We start from the raw sequence: 6178 nt of genomic DNA, 5'->3' as shown, positions 1-6178 counted from the left end.
AGCTTCAGTTTGAGACTTCCTTTCTCAACAGGCAGTGTAGTGGTGCTCAGCACTTCTTCCCCCTTAGTGTGGGGGCCCACAATCTCTCTTCCAGTTTCAGAGCTTTTGCTGGGTCCTGCTAATTACAGATCCTGTGGTCCCTTCCTCCTTGTGTTTCCTTTCTATCCAAGCAGCTGGAAATCTTTTTCCAGGTCCTGCACTCTCCCCCTTTGACTTCACTATCTCTTTCCTTCCTGAGTCTATTGCTCCTGCTTTGAGCAGGAGGCTGACACCAAAACAGTCACTGCCCCCAGCTGTGACCACACTAGCCCTTCTCTCAAATTCTCCTCAGGGCTTCCCCACAGGTGCCACATATTTCCTAAGGAATGCTGCATCCACAATCCTCTGGATGTTTGTTTCACCAGTGGCCCTGCACCCCCTCTACACATGAGGAGCCGAAGCACTGCTACTTACTCCGCTCCACTCTCGCTGGCCTGTTTGACAGCGGTGCTTGCACTCTGATAACTGTAGTTTTCAGAAGAGCTTTCTCAGCTTGCCTTGCTTACCTTCTCTTTTTGTCAGCTCTGCCTGCCTTGCTTTCAAGGGTCACTGTCTTCTGCTTGAGACATGCTCCCTATGCTTGTTGAAGGTGCTGTAGGCAACTAGTACCTGTACTAGAGGGATTCAGTTTAGAAAACTGGTGAGTGGGGTGATCTGCAAGGAAGAGAGATTACATGTGCACTGGAAAATTTGGAAGGGTTGTGTCTGATAGGTGGACAGCCCTGCTGGCTTGGAACTCAAGCAAGTTAGTGCCTGTGCTGTGGACTGCCCTTGAAAGAAGGTTAAGTAGCTCAGGGTCTACTCACTGCACAGTTTCTCCACCTTGCTCCAATGTGATGTGATTAGCACGTTTTCCATCAGTTGAGTCATTTTCCCCTGCCAAACAGCCTGTTCCCAGCAAGGACACCTGTAATATCTACAACAGACCATTACAGCAAGGTCTAAAACTTGTCCTCAGATCCAGGAAACCCCAGGGCACATCGGCCAGCTCACCCCTACTTTGACATATACCCAAAGCCTCTAAAGTCCAAAGCTCCTGCCAGGCCAAAGGTAATATTACCAGATATTTTAAAAAAAACCTTTTGATTATAATATTGGAAATGGAGTTACAAAAGAAAAGCCTGAATACATACATGTATACACACACGCACTTAACCCAGGAGCAGCATGCTCCTCCCCTGGCCCCACACTCCAGTTACCCTTTCCAGCAGTTTTCCCTGGCAGCCCAGCAACATTGTCTGGCACAGCTGAAAGGGACAGTCCTCTCTTCCTTTCAATATTCCTAGCCTTTCCCTTACATATTCAGCAATCACACAAGCAGGAGGAGATCAGCTCAGCTGTGCAATGACCATGAGCACTTGAGCAGGGCTGGGGACACGACTCAGCCCACGGCTGCCTCTTGCCAGGGCGGGTGCAAGGGACAGCATGTGCAGCAGGACCAGCCTCTCAGCTGCAACATAACCCAAATCAGAGCAAGCCAGCCATGACCCTGCTCCTCAGTATCTCTCAAGTTATGCATCCATTGCATTTCTTAACTTGCGTGTTTCTTCTATGTTTGCTGGCTTTTCTCCAAACCACAGCATTTACAAGACTGCAGTAAAATTGTGTAAGTTGTAAACCTGAACAAAATATTCACTCTACACATAGTCTATTAGCTCCTTATCTTAGATCCTGCTGGAAGCACTGAACAGAGTCAGTGTGTGTGATGTGACTGCCTACCTCAGTGCTGTACTTCTTCCTAGGAAGGCAGCTACTAATTACACTCAGTCCAGCACACCGGCAGGCCAGTCACCCACGACTCTGCCATCTGCTTCCCTCACATCAATCCCAGCAAATATGGCCTTACAGGAACGCAGGCAGTTTGCTGACTTGACAGAAACCTAACCTAAACTTTTCCATATGATCCCTGAAACCACGGGAAATTGGGAGCATCTTCTTACTCCAGGAAGGGACATCCCTGCTGAGAACCCATCCCTTGTTCTAGTGAGAGGAGAATGCTTTCTATCGATTTCCCACTCCTTCATTCATGGCTATGTTTGCTCTTTCCACTACTGAAAATAGCCCTGAAATACTGAGCAGAGCTCTCTCCCAGGGTTGCTGACTATCCCTGAGGGAAATCGTGGATTAATTCATGTCTGTTAAACTGCTTAGTAAGGAATGGGGGTGGGGGGAGGCAGGAGGGGGAGGGCAGAGAAGTAACAGATTTGTGTTAGGATTTGCTTGTCTGCCCAAGGTCTCATTGTAGATTCCTGGTCCGTACCACTTAACACTGTGATCTATGGGAAACTATATCTCCCTGTTACTTATTGGGTAGTTTACTGAATTTTTCAGACCCTTTCCCACATCATCTCATTCAGCAAAAACATGAGACGCCAATGGGTCTGAGTAGGAGAGCAGGACTCAGCCACCTCATCTCTCTCCTGCACAGTCCTTTCACCCATGTTCTTTGCTGGTCAGTGAGAAAAGAGCAAGGTTCCTCTTTCCTTCTGCCACCCTGCTTTTAAACAGACTCACAGAGAAGCACTTTCTCTTCACTACTCCTCTTCTCTTGTTTTCAGGCCTGAAAGTGCAGGGCATGTTTCCATCACAGCATTTCACTCCTGAGTCTCTCCAGCTCTTTCACAGTAACCTCATGCCCTCAGATAACCAGACTTCTGTACTGCTAATGTGTCCCCAGTGTTATGGCAGCCTCCAAGAACGAGCCTAGTCATGGTCCTTTGCTTTCCTTTGCTCTCTTGGATGATGCTGGGGACTATCTTTTATTCACAGAGGTGGGTAACAGCAAGGTGATCTCTGATTAGGAGACCTCATCAGGCTCGGGGTCTGGTGTCACAGCAGTCAGGAAGAAAGAGGCAGGTGTCAGATGTGATGTCAATGGACAGGGAAGCTGAGGGCCAAAGAGCAGGCTGCCAGCTTGGAGCTCAGGAATTCAGCACTAAAGCATATGAGATGCAAAAGAAACAGATGCAGGAAATAGCAAGAACAGTGCAATGACAACACACGCTCACGGGGAACAGCCAGCAGCAGGAGGTCTTTCCTGTAACTGACAAAGGCAACAAAAAGAAGTTGATTATTTCTCAGACCAGCAGCATGCTCTTCCTGCTGCTTTTATGGAAAACTGATGGACAGGATCAGCAGCTTTGCCAGGATCTGGAGCAACCAGCTTGAGCTGGAAGGCCTGCAAGGGACCCTGCTGAGGTAGAAAATTTAAGTAACCCTGCTGTAGCAAGCCTTCCTAGGACATGGTGCAGTGAACAGAAACTGTGCTCCCTCCACAGAGGAGAGGAGCCTGTCCTGTATCTCCCCATGTTCCCTAGCACAGACAGGCGGAGACAAAGTGTGACACTGACCTACTGGCCTCTGAGGCTGCCTTGCCTCCTCCTGGGCACATGCCATTTCTCTCTGTTGTGGTTTAACCCTGCCTCCAAGTACCACACAGCCACCAGCCACCACCCAAACCCCTCGTGAGATGGGGAGGAGAATCATAAAAAGGTAAGGAATAATAATAATAATAATAAAGGAATTAAACCCAAGAAACGCAAGTGATGCACAATACAACTGCTCACCACCTGCTGACTGCTGTCCATCTCATCCTCAAACAGTGATCAGCCCCTCCCAGCCAACTCATCCCAGTTTATATACTGGGCATGATATTCCATGGTATGGAATTGCCCTTTGGCCGGTTTGGGTCAACTGTCCTGGCCATTCTCTCTCCAAGCTTTTTAGGCAGCTCCTCACTGGCAGAGCCTGGGAAACTGAAAAGTCTTTGGCTTACACTCACCACTACTCAGCAACAACCAAAACATCAGTTGTGTTATCAACATTTTATCATACTAAATGCAAAACACCAGCTACTAGGAAGAAAATTAACCCTATCCCAGTCAAAACTAGGACACTATCTCACAAGCCTCAGCTGGGGGAATGCCAGCATGAACACACTCTGTCCCTCCTAACCCTTGTGTGACATCTCCATCACACAGCCAAGCAGAGCTCACAAGAATGCAGCAAGCGGAAGAGGGGAGCAGCACCACACAACAGATGATAAGGCAGGAGCAAGCAACTCAGCTTGAGGCAGCTCTAGCCAACGTGAACACAAACACTCCCAATGCACACTCATCATCTGAGCTTGCACCTCTACACAAGATGCAGCTTACACAGCCTCCGTCCTGGCTCTGTCAGGGCCCTGAATGCGCTAACATGTTTTCATTGTCCTGAGCAGCCTCACCTGGGGCTCTACCCAAACTCCCAGCCCATGGGGTTGGGGGGGTTGGATGTGTTTGCATTTAAGCTCAGCCCAGAGCAACTAGTCCCTGTCTGAGCTAAGGTGGAGGAGTAGTGGTCTTTGGCTGTGCCTTGGTGATGCTGACCTGTGGGCTGGTTCACCAGCTTGATCTCGGGCTTGACTTGCTTGTCACCAGAGACATGCCTGGCAATCACTGGGCTGATCCTGACCCAGCTTGACTGCAAACTGCCTCATCACCACAAGCTTGCCTAGCTTTCTCAGTTTTTGGTGAAACAGAGGTGCTGTGCTGGGCCTGCCTTGCTCTGCATGGTCAGGTACTGTGTCAGTGGGCCATGGCTGGTGAGGGCCCTGGCCTGCTGGCCTCAGGAACATCCCCCTCACAGCTCTCCTTCCCCTCGTGTGCAACCAGCTTTTACTGCACCCTGACATCAGCTCTCCTGGTATGTCTGCCAGGACAGCTGCACCATGAGTGGCATCAGGGAACTCAAGTCTTTTAAAAATAGCTGTGAGGAAACTGCTATCGGTTACTTTCACCTGAATTGGTTCCCCAGTGCTGTTTGTGTAATCCCAGAAATGGGCATATAGGCACAATTAAGGGAGCAGCATAAGAGCAGCAGAAACCTGGGGCTACTTAAGACAAGACTGCTGCCAAGAATGATCCCTGTCACATGAGTTCAGAAACTCATCTCAGAGTAGCTTGAATCAGATGTGTCAGCCAGAAGCCTCTCATCTTACTGTACATGCCTCCAATATCAGATCTTGCTCTGATCGTGTAGTTAGAGCTTTTCTGATTGCCAGAATACAAGATCCTGCTAAACCTGCAGGGTTTTTTCCTGCAATTTTTTTTTCTCAGCAACTCTTGTTCCTGATTGCATTTCTATGCCCCGAGACTTTACATATCTTCCTAAGATCGTGGGTCCTAGGTTCCCATTGCAATGAATTCTACTGTCTGCCTTAATATCTATGGATAATGTGTAAATGAGTGAAATGAAGGTCTTTAAATTTAAACTGAAAGTTGTTCAGGTGTTAGTATGTTTAACTGTTTCCTTTAGTGACAAGCTGGTATTGCAGAGCAATCTCAGAGGTAAGGAAATCCCAACCTATTCCATCTCTGTAATACCATGCTACTGATTAGCCTTTGTTGTGGTTGCCATTCTGAATCTCCCATTGCTCTGCATCTTTTTTTTTTGTTTTTTGGTTTGCTAAAGCATGAAATGGACTATATGCCACTGACTTTTAATTCAAAGCACAACCATATTTTTTCCTGTTTTTCTTGCACTACACCTGAATGGTTTTCTATTCCATACCTTCCTGCTTCCAAGTGGGTTATACAGCAGTTAAAGGCCCTGACATCATCTTTGCTCTGAAGTAACAACTTCCCTACCTTGATTATTGCCTCATACTGCCTTGATTACTGCACAGGATTTGCCAGTATTTTATGAGGTCTCCCCCCTCACTAAATCAGTCTACGAAGGTGTGAAGGGCCTTTAGAGGAAGGTGTCTGAGGAGCAGCTGAGGTCACTTGGTCTGTTCAGCCTGGAGGAGACTGAGAGGAGACCTCATGGCAATCTACAGCTTCCTCATGAGGGGAAGAAGAGGCACTGATCTCTTCTCTGAGGTGACCAGTGGCAGGATCAGAGGGAATAATGGCCTGAAGTTGTGTCAGAGGAGGTTTAGGTTGGATACTAGAAAAAGGGGTTTTGTGCAGTGTGGTTGGTCACTGGAACAGGCTCCCCAGGGAAGTGGTCACAGCACAAAGCCTGAGAGAGTCCAAGAAGTGTTTGGACTATCTACTCAGGCACATGGTGTGACTCTTGGGGATGGCCCTGTGCAGGGCCAGGAGTTGGACTTCAATGGTCCTCGTGGGTCCCTTCCAACTCAGGATATTCTGTGATT

This window comes from Myiozetetes cayanensis, unplaced genomic scaffold (assembly GCF_022539395.1).
Source record: "Myiozetetes cayanensis isolate MyiCay16 unplaced genomic scaffold, myiCay2020 scf6-25, whole genome shotgun sequence".
Lineage (NCBI taxonomy): Eukaryota > Metazoa > Chordata > Aves > Passeriformes > Tyrannidae > Myiozetetes > Myiozetetes cayanensis.
The sequence above is the reverse complement of the archived record's forward strand: the minus strand, read 5'-3'. Positions refer to the sequence as shown.